Below are 16,249 nucleotides of genomic sequence, written 5' to 3'. Positions count from 1 at the left end.
TTCCTGGAGTGGCTCAAATTCAAGCATCATCTTGAGTATTTAGAACCATTAACCTTATGGTTGTGTTATAGGAGAGACATCAGAGCAAAGTCTGGAGTTTAGGCAAAATAGTATCATGAAAAGAAATGCCTAAAGAGCTTATTTTAGGTTCCAACTGACTTTAGGAAATGACTACTGATAAACTGAGGGGCTGGGGGCCCCATTCTGCAAGGAAGGGTGGGGTTTGTGTTGTAACATGAACGATATGCCAACTGCATGCTCACGGTTCTCCTTAAATCATGCTTTGGGGTGGGAGGTTATGGCTTGTTGGCCGGGCTTGTGTTTGTCACTTTTTGTCCCTGTAATACAATCTCCTAGGAAAACAATTTACAGACTTTGAGATTCTTGGATCACAGAGAGGTTTCAGTCTGTGCTTGGCTGGCTCACTGCTTCAAGCCCTGTGGCCTGGATAAGGCTGTTCAAAGGGCTGTAAATATAAGCACCAACAAGCAATACATCCTTCCCTATTGTGAGTCATTCTGCCCACACTTATGGTCCTGCAGGCAATCTTAGCTTATGGATGCAAGTGAGTATTGTGATTTTAATTGGATATATAAAACTTAAAAGCCCAAGCCTTTGTAGATGGCTTCTCTGTTCCCATGTATACACATACTGGAAAACCCCACACTGTTGGTGCTGGGAGTTGGTCCCACTCTTAGTGGGCCTGAGTGTGGCATAGTCACTTGTAACTTCAAATGACAGCTTTTTTAACACGCGCATGCACACACACACATGCACATACACGTGGGGACCAGAAGACAATGTTAAATGTCACACTCCATTGTCTTTCATCTTAGTTTTTGAGACAGGGTTTGTCACTGCACCTGGAACTTATCATTTCAGGCAGGCTGGCTAGCCTGCAAGCTCCCAGGATCTGCCTGTGCCAACTACCCGGTGATGGAGTTAAGAGAGTGTGCAACCAGGCCCAGCTTTTTATGTGGATGTTAGGTACCCAATCCCAGGCCTTCATGGTGGTACAGCAAGCATTTTACTCACTGAGCTATCTCCTCAGCTTCCAAAGCCAATGTAGTCACATATCAATCACCTATCAATCATGTCCAGTGATGGTGGATGGGAGGATGGGGGCGGGGTGCACAGAAGCACATCTGTGTGCTTAACATCTAGCCAGGCAGTTACACACAGTAGCTGGATAACTAAGCCTATCCTTGAAGTCTGCCTCAGATTCAATGCTGGGCTTCTGGTGATGATGTAAATTTGGTTAGGAAAATGCAGCCTTCTAGGTTATCCCTAGAATTAATGGTCTTATTTGACCATTAATCTAGGGTGAGGGCTTCTATGAGCTAAAGTTGCAGAGGTCAGGGAGTTGCTGCAGTAAGCCCAGGAAGCTACAACCTCAAGGATGGGGGAAGTCAATACAGACCTCATGGTCTCAAGAGCTGCCAAGGAAACTGCTGTAGTTCTCAACACATCTTCACGACAACTCCCTCCAGCTGGCTTGGTGGCCATGTGGGTGATTCAAAGGCTCTGGCTAGGAAGGCTCTGTGTGGCTCACATGTGCTCACAGAGGGTAGCCTCTGTTCCTGGCCCACCCCAAGGTCACACTGGAAAACAGACTTGAAACTGTGCAGTGCAAGGGATTATGGGAACTGTAGAGAAGGTGCAGAGGCTGATAACAATTTTTAAAGAAAACCCATAGGGGTGGTCCCTAAAGTACTTCTCAGCCATCTTCAAGTTAGCCTTTGATACCATTTTTGTTGTTGTTTTTAGAGAAACCTATACACAGACACAGGTCTGGGAAGCTGCTCTTTCACATCTGTCTTCTTTGCCCCTGTGTTTTCCCGAGAACTCTTTTCCTGCCTTCTCAGTCCAGCCCACATCTATCTGTCTTGGTTTTCGCTTCTGTCTTTGGTCTGAAATGGTGGTGCTGGGTAGCTATCTCCTGGGATGGAGCCTCCGGGTCATTGCTTTCTTTTGGGAAGATGCTTACTGAGTCTGGGGACTCATCAAGTGCCAGACACACAGTAAGTCCTCGGTAAAAGTCAGTTTCTTTCTTACCTAGGGTATAGAGTGGACCTATTCATAGGCACTCCCATTTCCCAGAACATCTCCTTGCACCTTGGGAACCATCCCTGTGTCACTCTGTGTCCATGTGTCCTGTCAGCATGGGTTGGCTCCACTTTCCCCTTCCTACATACTCCTGCACCTGCCTCAGGAGTGGTCCCATGACTAAGACGTATTTCTCTTCCCTCTGTGCATAATGGTGGACTGAGAGGTAAACGCCTGGTCATTAGGACAAGGAGAATCATACCCAAGGTTGGATGGGTTCTGAGAGAAAGAAGAGCTCAGTTTTAGACAGGGTGGCTGGGGTGGTGGAATGTGAGCCTAGAGATACCTGTGACCTCTCTGTCTCTGGCAATGAAGATCCTGCCTAAGGAGAGCCTCACACAGGAAGAACAGTCTAGAGATAGTCATGGAGTGTAACTTTATGGGCCCCTCGACTTAGAAGGGTTTAAGGCCTTCGCACAGCAACACCCCACATAACACCTTCATTCTTGATTCTCGAACTGTAGATCAGAACAGGGATCAGAGGCAGCAAATGCATTCTGAGACAGGCAAAGGCAGAGATGCAAACACAGGGTGATACACTGGCTTCTGTCACCAGGAGGAAGGGCAGGGCCATGGGAAGTTGGTCCAGACCCAAAGGGCCTGCACTAAGGCTATCATCATTTTGATTTGATCTTTCCAGAATCTTCTGAGTCTGAACTTAAAGTCTTTAACTACCTTTTACTCTTGCTTTAGTAAAATTCTTTTACTTAAAACTTGGACATTTAAAACCAGTAAAACACTATGTTCAATATTTTTGTTCTTATAATTAACGGTGTAGGAACAAGCTGGGAAATGATCTGCATCCAGGAAGACAGTGGAGGTTCTCTGTGGTTAAATGGCTCTTCTGTGCTTAAAAATGTAACTGGGGGAAAAATAGAACTCTACTACTTCTTAATGACATTTTCTATATTATAACAAGCAAAATATATTTCTTTCTCACATATTTAAGTTTATCTCTCGGGGCTATCAGAGGTCACACGTATGCCATAGAGCAGAGAGTCAGTTCTCTACCTTTAAGCTGGTCCTAGGCATTGAACCCAGGTCATCAGGCTGTTGTGCAAATCACTCTATCTGCAGAGCCATCCTGTTGCAGTCACTTTGGCCATTTGAAGTGATTATAACAAGTGTTTATTATTATATTTCTATTAATGACTTGTTTTCAAATAACTGGCCTTACGAGTAAATTTTTAGAGCCAGGCTTCTAGAATCCTGAAGAAATGCTTCTCTAGCTCAGCATTTGCTATCAGAGAGGACTCTTAATCTGGACTCAAAAGAATTTAACTTCAGAGGTTAAAGAGATAGCTCATTTGTTAAGAGCACTTGTTGTGCAAGCATGAAGACCTGAGTTCAAATCCCCAGCACCTACAAGATAATCCAGGTGTGGCTGCACATGCCTGTATCCCAAGTACTGTTGGAAGGTGGTGCCAGGAAGGTTGCTGGAGCTTGTTGGCTACTGGCATAGCTGCAGGTTTGATGAAGGAGCATTGTTTCAAAGCACCAAGTATTAGAATGACAGGGCACTTGCTTTCTTGCCCTGGCCTCTGTAAATTCACACACAGGTTTCTGCATCCCCTCACCCTAGTCCCCCACCCCCCACCCTCATACAGAGGAGGAAATAAAACTTCAAAACTTCAGTGTTTAGAAAAGTGACTGCAAAAACCCAGAGTGAGCATGTTTGTGAGATCTTATAGCGAAAGTACAGTGTTGGGCTCAGTGTGAGTGACCAACCTATGCTGGCCAGGCCACACAGAGTCCCCAGAGCACAGTCAACTGACTACACCATCCAATCATAAGTTGGGATTCTGCCATGGAACTAAATTCTAAGGACATTGATCAGCTACAGCAGTCTGGGAGGCAGTAGCAGGTTATTGGGTCATAGAGAGCCCTAGGAAACAGTGGAGGACCCACAGGGTTTAGTCTGGAGCTTGGAGAGCTGATTAAGAATAAGATCACCTAGTGGGTGACAAATCACCTTATTCTATTGGTTCTGAATGCAGAATAATACCCACAAGTGGAAGACAGAACTCCCCCTGGCCTGGCCTCCAGGAGGCTCAGAAGAATAGGATGTATCTGACCCTGAGATGGGTCATCATTTTTAAATGGACACAGTGAAGTTCCTTCTACACAGAATTATTAAAGGGGATAGCAGAAGAGAATGGAAAGTCCTCAAGGGTAGGGCTCACAGTGGGCGTGGTGCACACTCCTCAGCACCAGGTGTAGAAGAGACACTCTGTTGTTGTTTGTTGATGCCTGAATGAAAGCAGTGAATACCTCACCCCTAAAAACTCATCCATCTTTGAGTCTAGTGTCCTACTTAAAAAGGCAACATTTGGGATGGCAATATGACTCAGCAGGTAATGGTGCCTTCTGCCAAGCCTGGTAACCTGAGTTTGACCCCTGGGACCCATATGTTAAAAGGAGAGAATCAAGTTTTACAAGTTGTCTTCTGCCTTCTACACACATGTGCATGACCATGCACAACCATGCAATAAATGGATAAATACAATAATAAAAAAGAACCATATTTGCTTTTTATTTGATATATAATTACTCTATGACTTTTATGATTAAGATATGTATATATTTATATATCATATATATATATATATATATATATATATATATTTACCTATCTATATGTCATCTGTAGCTATTTATACCTATATCTTAAGAAGTGAGAAGACAGGATCCTTCTGGTTTCCACCTGCACCTGAAGCTGATCTTGTGCCAGAGTGCTCCATACCCAAATACTGCCTGGAGAGAGCTGGTCTCCCAGGAGTGCAGACATGCCAGTGAGCACAGGTAAGACTACCACTTCTGCTCAGAGGGACATGTCTGGAGCACTCAGGACACAGGAACCCAGGTTTGCAATAGGATTCTTCCTGTTTCCCTCTGTGCCCAGAGCTGATCCTGTGCCACAGCTTTCCATACCCAAATCCCTCCCAGAGAGGAACTGGTCTCCCAGGAGGTAAGACCACCACTTCTACTCAAATTCCTGGCCCAAGACGGACCTGCCCAGAGCCATCAGAACACAGGAACCAAGGAACAGCTGGGGATAGGATCCTTCCAGTTTCCATCTGCACCCTGGAGCTGACCCTGTGCTACAACTCTCCATACCCAAATCCTCCCAGAGAGAACTGGTCTCCCAGGAGTACTGACACACAGGCTTGCAGGAGGGACAAGCCATAGTCAAAGACAGCAAGACCAGCTTACACTAGAGATAACCAGATGGCGAGAAGCAGGGGCAAGAACATAAGCAACAGAAACCAAGACTACTTGGCATCATCAGAACTCAGTTCTCCCAATACAACGAGCCCTGGATATCCCAACACACCAGAAAAGCAAGACTCTGATTTAAAATCCCATCTCATGATGATGATACAGGACTTTAAAAAGGACATAAATAACTCCCTTAAAGAAATACAGGAGAATACAGGTAAGCAGGTAGAAGCCCTTAAAGAGGAAACATAAAAATCCCTTAAAGAATTACAGGAAAACATAACCAAACAGGTGAAGGAATTGAACAAAACCATTCAGGATCTAAAAATTGAAGTAGAAAAAATAAAGAAATCACAAAGGGAGACAACCCTGGAGATAGAAAATCTAGGAAAGAGATCAGGAGTCATAGATGCAAGCATCACCAACAGAATACAAGAGTTAGAAGAATATCAGGTACAGAAGATACTATAGAAAACATTGACACAGAGTCAAAGAAAATGAAAAATGCAAAAAGCTCCTAACCCAAAACATCCAGAAAATCCAGCATACAATGAGAAGACCAAACTTAAGGATAATAGGTATAGAAGAGAGCGAAGACTCCCAACTTAAAGGGCCAGTAAATATCTTCAACAAAATTATAGAATAAAACTTCTCTACCCTAAAGAGAGAGATGCCCATAAACATACAAGAAGCCTACAGAACTCCAAATAGACTGGACCAGGAAAGAAATTCTTTCTGTCACACAATAGTCTAAACACCAAAAGCACAAAACAAAGAAAGAATATTAAAAGCAGTAAGGGAAAAAGGTCAAGTACTATGTAAGTGCAGACCTATCAGAATTACACCAGAGACTAGAGACTTCACTAGAAGACTTCTCACTAGAGACTAACAAAGCTAGAAGATCAGCTAGCTTTGATAATCAGTCATCAAACAGGCCTTAACAGATACAAGAAGATTGAAATAACCCCATGCATCCTATCAGATCACCATGGACTAAGGCTGGTCTTCAATAGCAACAAAATCAACAGAAAGCCCACATACATATGGAAGTGGAACAATGCCCTACTCAATGATAACTTGGTCAAGGAAGAAATAAAGAAAGAAATTAAAGACTTTATAATTTAATGAAAATGAAGGCACAACATACCCAAACTTATGGGGCATGATGAAAGCAGTGCTAAGAGGAAAACTCATAGCTCTGAGTGCCTTCAAAAAGAAACTGGAGAGAGCATACACTAGCAGCTTAAGAGCACATCTGCAAGCTCTAGAATGAAAAGAAGCAACTACATCCAAGAGGAATAGTCAACAGGAAATAATCAAACTCAGGGCTGAAATAAGCCAATTAGAAACAAAAAGAACTATACAAAGAATCAACAAAACCAGGAGCTGGTTCTTTGAGAAAAATTAACAAGATTAACTCTTAGCCAGACTAACCAGAGGGTACAGAGAAAGTATTCAAATTAACAAAATCAGAAATGAAAAGGGAGATATGACAACAGAAACTGAGGAAATTAAAAAAAAAATCAGATCCTACTACAAAAGCCTATATTCAACAAAACTGGAAAATCTGGATGAAATGGACAATTTTCTAAACAGATACCAAATAGCAAAGTTAAATCTGGATCAGATAAACCCTCTAAACAGTCCTATAACCCCTAAAGAAATAGAAGTAGTCATTAAAAGTCTCTGAATCCCCCCCCCCCCCCAAAAAAAAACCCAGGACCAGATGGGTTTAGTGCAGAATTCTATCAGACCTTTAAAGAAGACCTAATACCAATACTCTTCAAACTATTCCACAAAGAGAAACAGAAGGAACACTACACAATTAATTTTATGAAGCCACATTTGTGCTGTGTATTTTCCCTTGGAGATGGAATGGTTTCTGCCCAATTAGCAACTTGTCACAATTTCCTTTCATAGAGGACTTCATAAGAGATCTATTTCTACTTCTATCATGTTTAATGTTCCAAATAGATTTTAAAAACTGGTTAAAAACCTACATATAATTGTGTCTTAAGATTTTTTTTAAAATGGAAAGAAAAAGTCATATATGGTAACAACTGCCTTGAAATAAGGTGACAAGGTGACATTTTAAAATACAACATCGAATTATTATTAAAGAAAGAAGTGAGAAAATTTAAAAATTAAAACACACACACACACACACACACACACACACAACCATGGAGTAGGCAAGGAGTAGCATGCCTTCACTCAGCAGAATCCCAGTAAGGACATTAATTTTCACCTCCCTTGGGTTACCTCTCCATATTCTGCTTAACTCATTGGATCACACTAGATTTAGATTTTGTATTCTGTTGGCTCTGAGGTTTTGGCTCAATGTTACATACTAATTTGGTTGCTTTCTAAAATATTTTTAAGGTTATTTCTTTATTTACTACTTCAGTGCTGTGCACCCATTGGTTACCTGCCCTGAATGAAGGTTATATAGAGAGAGATGGGTGGATGGATGGAAAGACCTTCTTACCCTCTATCTGCCAATACAAGTGACAGACCGTGTGAGCTTATGGGATCCAGTAACTAAATGTGACATAATTAACAACCCCCATCTTCAGCATCTTCACTGAAGCTCTCACTGAAAATGTGTATAATCAACAGTTGCAATGTGTCTTCTTCTACCCTTGGATGAGAAAATCTTCCCTAAATAACTATTTCCAACAATGCCTGTCTTCCCCAACCCCCACCCAGATGGCCAGGAGCTGCCAAGACACACACAGAGCTACTAAACTTGCTCCCAGACGACGCTTAATTAAATCCTTTAATTATTAGCCACTCACTGCATTTCGCATCATTCCCTAGTGCTTAGAGCCAGAATGTCTTAGGGAGGAAGCCAGACGCTTATCTGCCCAAATTACAGTCTCAGTTTTCTCAGACTTGGGCAAGTTGGAATTTTGAACCAACGATCTTTTCTTTTTCTGTTTCTGTCTCTGTCTCTCTCTCTTGTTCTCTTCCCCCCCCTCCCCATCCCCCCTCCTCTTCCTCCTCCTCTTTATCATCTGTCTCCTAGCATTCAGCTGTATGTTAGGCAAGTATTTAAGCTTTAAAATGCCCCTGTTTAACCTGACAAGTTAAACCTAGATTGCAGCTCAAACATAAATATTATATTCACTTACCCAAACTCACCAATGAGAACAGTCTCATCAAAGGTAACTAGGAAGCTATAGTTTGTACGTTGCTTTGCGAACCTGAACTCTGAGCCCTGTGGAGGACACCATCTTTGTGTCTGCATAATACAGGTTGATCCTCATTGTGAAAGTAGCTATGGAGGGAAAAAAATGACCAAAAAGTATGGAACTTCATTTTCACCTGATTGACAGGTAACTCATTAACTTTGTCAATCCCCTTGTCTGGGCCTTGGCCCTCACTTTAAAACAGGCCCACCTCCCTTCAATGGCAAGTAGACTAAATCAAGCAATAGAAGAGAAGGTGACATTTAATATTGGAAAATCAATGGAAACAAGAAAGATCCTTTGCAAGAAGTATGGCAGTCAGGAGGGAACAAGACCCCACCACACTTCTTATGAAGACAGGGACTGATACCATGTGCCTTGTTTTTGAGTGCAGGTTGAACCATGTTTTACACTTGGCAGACGTGCACAGGGATGGGCGGAGAGCCAGTGTTAAAGATATCCATTGCACAAGTTAGGAAACACCCAGATGCATGAAAAGGGCTGTGGGCATCTTGCCGCCTCTGATTGTGTCATGTCTGCCCCCTCCCCCAATAAAATACTCTAAACCATAAACCAAAACGAAGCCAGTTTTCTCCTTTTTCTTTCCATGAGAAACCAGAGCTGGGTTGGTTACTTTAGAGTCCTCCCAGAAGTTCCTTCCTCTACGTCTCCTGGGGTCACAGTCATGACTCTCTGGGAATCAGGAGACCAGGTGAAATCAAAGTACTTCACAGGAAAAGAGAAAATATTTGGCAGTGCCAAGCATGTGATGCTGAAGATAATCCTTAAATATTGAACTTCATCCTGTTTGGCTTCCATGGTCTCTGAAGCCTCTCTGTTGGCCACGTTGAAAACAGCAACCTGCTATCTTCACACATCCAGGTACCTCCACCAAGTATAAATTTTCTTATTGCACACCACCAAGGCCACCAACTAACATTCCATATTTTAGTCTGATTGTATGTTGTCACTTCTCCAGATTGGAGCTCAGCAGAGTTTGATTTTACAATATCTTCTACTGAGCACGGTGACTGGAACATAGGAGATGCTCAGAATAAGCAAATGGATGTGGCCTACTTCTAGAATGTCCCAAAGGTTGCAGCCAATGGAGTTTGTCTTAAAAGACTTTTGTGCAGACTTGTTCTAAACTTGGAACCGTGGCTTGTTTATTCTGGAAACATTTTATGGATGATGTTTATGTGTGCTGGGCACTGGGGTCTAAGACACAAGTGACAAACCCAGGTCTGTGTTCCCAGACTAATGGGCAGGACAGACAGAAAGAAGGTCGGTGCAATAGAATGGGGGCTGAATAGAGCTCAGTGGGTAAAGGGGCCTGCTGCTAAGTCTTATGACCTGAATTGGATCCTTGGGCCCTGCATGAAAAGAAAGATTTAAATTTAAAGAGGAGAAAATTAACCTCTTTAAATTGTCCTCTGATCTGCACAGACACCCACACAAATACACACACCCACACACACACACACACACACACACACACACACACACACACACACACACACACACAATGAGTAAATAAATATATGGACTAAGGGACTGGAGAGATGACTCAGTGATTAAGAGTATGCGTTGCTCTTTCTGAGGACATGAGTTTGGTTCCCAGGACCCATGTTGAGCTGTTCACAACTGGCTATAACTCCAGCTCCATGGTATCTGATTGATGTCTTCTGACCCCTACGGGGCACCTGCACTCATGTGCACACACCTGCCCACACACGTACATGTAATTCAAAACAAAGTGTCATTTTAAAATGAATAATTTAGAGTAAGTAGAACAGGCAGTGGCTACGGCTCAAAGCTACTCAGGTTTGGGAGGAGAAGCTAATGACCTATGTGGAGGGGCTGATAAAACATTTTAGAAACTGAAGGCATTCAAAGTCCTGGGAAGGCTGTCAAAAGGGGAACCTGGGCTAAAGAGTGGGGCTGGCGTGGTGCTCCAGACGTGTGCATGAGAGGAAGCACTCACACCCGTCTATGTGCAGCATGGTGGCTCTGCCAGGGAGGAGTCAAGTCCAGAGAACACAGGATCATACACAAGCACAGGAAAATAGGGCTCCATTTCATGACTGTCAGGAAATTGGTCCAAGTAGGTCTGCTTTGAGGGGATAATGTCAGATGTAAAGAGTCTTGTAAGTGAGCTTAGGGGGTGAAGCTCACTCTCTTGATCACTGAAGGTTTAGGAAAAAAAGAAGTGAAAATGAGCAGATTCGGTTTAAGTGGTCCTGGGTGGGAGGGCTGGGACCTTGGGCACTACCCCAAGACAGGGAGCTCTGGAGAGAGGGATGGCAGCTTCAAGCATGCAGGTAGGGTGCCCATTGGGTAAGTAACAGTTATGTGGAAAGATAAGGAGTGGAGATTCACAGTGGGAGGTAGGGAGGTAAGGAAGTCACCTAGTTTGGGAATCAGGGTCAGAGGAGAAGTGGTGGTCAGCGCTTCCAGTCCTCTCCTGGATCTTCAAAGGCATTGCCAGCCTCAAAATTCCTGAGCAGGCATAGTCATTTACAAACTCTGCCAAATAACTGATGGATTGATTGATCTATCTATCTATCTATCTATCTATCTATCTATCTATCTATCTATCCATCCATCCATCTATCATCTATCTATCCATCCATCCATCCATCCATCCATCCATCTATCCATCTATCATCTATATGTCTGTCTATCTATCTATCTATCTATCTATCTATCTATCTATCTATCTATCTATCTATCTATCCATCCATCCATCCACCCACCCATCCATCCATCTATCATCTATCTATCTATCTATCTATCTTCTATCATCTATCCATTCACCTGCCCACCCAACCATCCGTGCATCCATCCATCTATCCACCTATCCATCCATCCATCCATCCATCCATCCATCCATCCATCCATCCATCCTTTTGCCAGCAAAAAATTCTGAAAGGGTAAATTTTTGGAAAGATTCTCCCTACTGTGCATGTCTCACAGCCTCAAGGCAGTCAGTCATGTCCAGTTCCTAAGGTGTGCTTGCAGAGCTCAGTTATAAAAGTAAAGTTGGTCAAATGGTCTTCTCCAGGCAATGTCCACCCCAGTAGCTCTGCACCCCTGAAACTATCATGTCTCATCTACATGCACCACAGTCCTTGTTTGGGAGATCTCCCATGTTGCTCCCCAATGTGTGTGCATGCTTTTCCTTTTGCAGATAATTCTTCTCCCAAATAAACCTTTCTGTTCAATGAACTTTCGGGCCCATCTATAGATTCTTTGATCAACCACAACAAAAACCTGAACCAAAGGAGCTTGGCTACTCCAGTGGATTTTGTGTACAACAGAAGCCATATAAGAATGAGGGATTAATAATGTCCCCAAACAGATTAAAGAAAGTTACAAAAGCTACTCAGCAGTTCTAGGTGTCACGGTACAGAGAGATGGGCTGGAATCATGCCTGGACATAGATTTGGGGCTCTTCATCTACGTTGCATGAGGGTGAGTCCTCTGGAGAAAGGGCAGGTGAGGATCAGCCAGGAAGAGCTGGGTAACTGGGAAAAGCTGAAGAAATAGCAACAGGGCATTGAAAACCCACAAAATTCAGGGATCCTGGGCACCTGGAAGGCCACCTTCCCCCTGGAGTTGGAGCTCTTGAGCTTCCTCCCACGTGGCCTCCAGGTTTAGTTTCACTGCACTGGGACACAGGAACCACTATTCATGTCTCACATGTCCACGCCCATGATTCACAGTAGCTTTAAGACAGGCTACTGAAGGACATCGGGAAACAGGACAGGTAGGCTATACTGGGGTCACCGGCATGCCTTTCTCCAGCTATCTTCCTATTTGGAACACACTTTTGAAAATGTTTTCCCAAGTGCCAACTCCCACATACAAAACAGAATTACTCCCGAGTGCCCTGGAAGGTGGGTCCATCAGCAAATCTAACAACACAGGAGCCTCTTTCCTACACTAAACTGCCAGATCTTCAAAGAGCATAAACTCAGCCCTGTTCTTTTTTGTAGAACATAGTTTTGGCAGTCCATTGGCCAGATATGTCACTTTTGAACGTCAAGTTTGTAGGCAAGCTCAGACAGATGATGCCCTACTTCCGAGCATCACGGTCCTTATGGAAATTGTTCGGATTCAGTCATCTCTCTCCTCCCTGCCAGCACTGACTGCATGGGAACTGCCTGATAGGATTGTGTACCCAAGATAAAATATATTTGCTGGCATACTTTGTTTCTTTTAAAGGTTTTTAATCTGTAGTTTGAGTTCACATTTGTATGTACTTAGAACAAACACCATTGAAAAGGCAGAATAGGAAACACTTTGACAAGGTGATGGCTTAGAGTTAGAACATGTCACATGACTCCATCCTTTCTAATTGTGTGTGTGTGGTACAGGTGTATGTGTACATGCATATGTGTGTGCATGCGTGTTGCCATAGGTTGGCACTGGTTGTCGTCCTTAGATCTCTTTCTACCTGGCTCCTCTGCCTTTCATTGAACCCAGAACTCACTGACTCACGTGGTGTGGGCTGACCACCGAGACCTGGGGAATCCTGCTATCTTTTCCTCTGATGTACTAGGATTACAGGTGCACATTGCTATGTATGAGTTTTAGTTTGCCTGTGTATTGGGGACCAGGTCTTAGAGCCGCATGCTTGTATGGCAAATACTTTACTGACTGAGCCATCATTCTCATCTCTTACTCTTAGTGCTTATTTTTAATAGTTAGTGTTTGATCATGTCCATGTCCATGTGTGGGAGTGTGCACTGGAGTAAGGTGGCCACAAAGGTAATAAGAGGGTACTAGATCCCCTGGAGCTGAAGTGACAGGTGGGTTGTAAGTCCTCTGACGTGGGGACAAAGAATTGACCTCTGGTCCTTCTGGAGAGCAGTGCATGCTTTTGACTGGTCTGTCTCTCTGACACCTCCCTACTCTTTTAATTCTTATGTAATCACTTAGAGGAGATCTTGAAAATGAATAGGCGCTTGTACTTGTAGGCAAATGGCAGAAAGGATGAGAAACCATCTGCTCCAATACTGCTCCAGGACTGGGAGCCTGCTTTGGGTCACTCCCCACCCCCACTTCCCATGCCAGCAGACCTCACAGAGGCTAGTAGGTGTGCTGGGATAGGCCTCCTGTGGCTGGTCACTGCTATATCTTGGGAGGGGAGCAGCATCTAGAACTTCAGCCCCTGCCCAAGCCTAGGGAGATCTCTGTCCTCACTAGCATCATCGTTTTTCCTGTGCAGGTGTGCGAAGATGGATGAACAAACTGAGTGTTCCTGACAACGAGGGAGGAGGGAGCTGGAGCACTCAGCAGTAGTGCTGACAGTGCAGGGCTCTTCTTTCCATTCAATCAACTTGCAGGGCATCCAGTGACAGACTGGAGACATTACTGAATGTACTGGAAATTTCCAGTGCTGAAAAGGGTCTGTTATGTCCCCCTTTCCTAGACAGACACCCTCATGCTGAGCTCTCAGGTCAATCCTGGCCTCACTGCTCCTTGGACCTGACTTATAGACCAAGTCCTCTCCTGCCCACCACACTGGCATGTTGTCACTTCCGAAGCCACTGGCCTTGTATGGGTCCAGAGGCTGGTACACAGGCTCCAGTCTCAGGGATGGTAACCTGTACTGGCAGACACTTGACAGAGCTAACCCCTAGCTTGTGAGGTACTCACTCCACAGACCCAGCACTGACACTGTAGTCTTAATTCTCTTTCCACTGGAATCATTTATTTCTACTGAAAAAAAATCAGGGATTAAAAAAAACCTTCCCTATTACATAGCAACAGTGCATTTTCAGGTCTATTTTTGCTTGTTAACTTTATTTATTTTCTCATTTGTTTGTTTGCTTATTGGTTCTTTTGGGAGATAAGCCCTCAAACTTAGGATCCACCTGTCAACATCTCTTGAATGCTGGGATTACAGGCTTTGGTATCACAGCAATTACTATATTTCTATGATAAAAGATTGTCCGAAACAATTATTTGTTGACTCCTTACAAAGCAGAAGCAGTGTTTTCTGTGAGTGGATCAATCACATGATCTAGTAACAGCTGGATTGGGGTTCTGTCTCTGTGTGTGTATAGATGTTCACATCTGGGGACATTGGGCTTGAGAAAGCAAAATTGGAACCAAAATGGTATTCACACAAAGAAAGTAGGCTTCTCTAGAGGTAAGCAGGGTGTGCATTGTGGAATGATTTTAATTTCTTAGTCCGGACCAAGCATGTCTGAGGCATAGCTTCTTTTCCTGGCAAGGCTGTCTGGTAGCAAGGGCTTTCCTCTATACCTGGCTTTTATAGCATTAGATAACAAAGAGGACCATTTGAAGCCGCTTCCTTTCCTCCCGGGATCTTCGTGCTTTCTATTTATAGCTTCTTCTTCCAGCTTGCTGAGAGTGCATCTGCCTCCTAGGTGATTTTCTTGTCTTAGATTGTTAAGGAGGCCTGTTCAGTGATTTCCTGAATTAGCAGGGAGGAGACTGGCTTGGATCACTGTTACCCTGATTTAATAATAGCAATATCCTTGTGTATACGCGATAATGCAGTGGGGCAGAGTGGTACACAGCTGTATTCCCGGCTTGTGGGGAACTGAGGGTAGACTGAGGTATATGGGGCGCTGTCTCTGAAACTAAAAGAAAAGGCAAAGAGAGGAGGAAGAGAGGTGTCTTAATCAGGGTTTCTATTCCTGCACAAACATCATGACCAAGAAGCAAGTTGGGGAGGAAAGGGTTTATTCGGCTTACACTTCCATGCTGCTGTTCATCACCAAAGGAAGTCAGGACTGGAACTCAAGCAGGTCAGAAAGCAGGAGCTGATGCAGAGGCCATGGAGGGATGTTCTTTACTGGCTTGCCTCACCTGGCTTGCTCAGCCTGCTCTCTTATAGAACCCAAGACTACCAGCCCAGAGATGGTCCCACCCACAAGGGGCCTTTCCCCCTTGATCACTAATTGAGAAAATGCCTTACAGTTGGATCTCATGGAGGCATTTCCTCAACTGAAGCTCCTTTCTCTGTAATAACTCCAGCTGTGTCAAGTTGACACAAAACTAGCCAATACAAGAGGGAAGGGCAGGGAAAGAGGGAGGGAAGGAAGAAAAGAAAATTAGGTCAGGACCATGATTTATGGTCCATAATTTTATGCAGAGTACAATTTATCAGTTTGTTTATGCTCCATAATACGTTCTTGTGACCCATTCAAAAGCTTAGCTGTAGAAACATCAAAATACTCAGCATCTCCCCACCTTCTGGCCTGGAGAGACTATCTACCTGGAGGAAGCCACCAGGTTTGTGGTAAGTATAATGTAAACATCTGGGTTTGGGCATGGCATCTGAATGCTGTGCCCTGCCAGAGGCGTCAGAGCACTGACTGTGACACTCTCCTTCACACTGGCCTTAGCATTCCTGACCAGGCCTGAGTTGGGCACATTTACAGGTAAACTCCAGAGCAAGTCACCCAAGGGCTCTTGGTCTCTACCCCCTCATCTATGTCCCGGCTGCATTCAAACTAGGGATCCTGGAAGGATCGAGAACACTTGAGCCAAGAAAGAAGAAGTGGGCCGGGGAGGTAGCAAGCCATGAGGCATTTAGAGGGGATGGAAGATTCTTATAGGTAGCATGGATTTTGAACTTGGAGTTGTCGAATGTCCTGGCTTGGCATGTGTCACTGGGGAACCTCGGAAAACTGCTAGGGTGTTTTGCTCTTATCTTACTCCCCAAAGCAGGGTGAGCGTCATTGTCCCCAGGT

This window comes from Mus musculus, chromosome 7, assembly GCF_000001635.26.
Source record: "Mus musculus strain C57BL/6J chromosome 7, GRCm38.p6 C57BL/6J".
NCBI classification, from domain to species: Eukaryota; Metazoa; Chordata; class Mammalia; order Rodentia; family Muridae; genus Mus; species Mus musculus.
Note: the sequence above shows the minus strand (reverse complement) of the source record.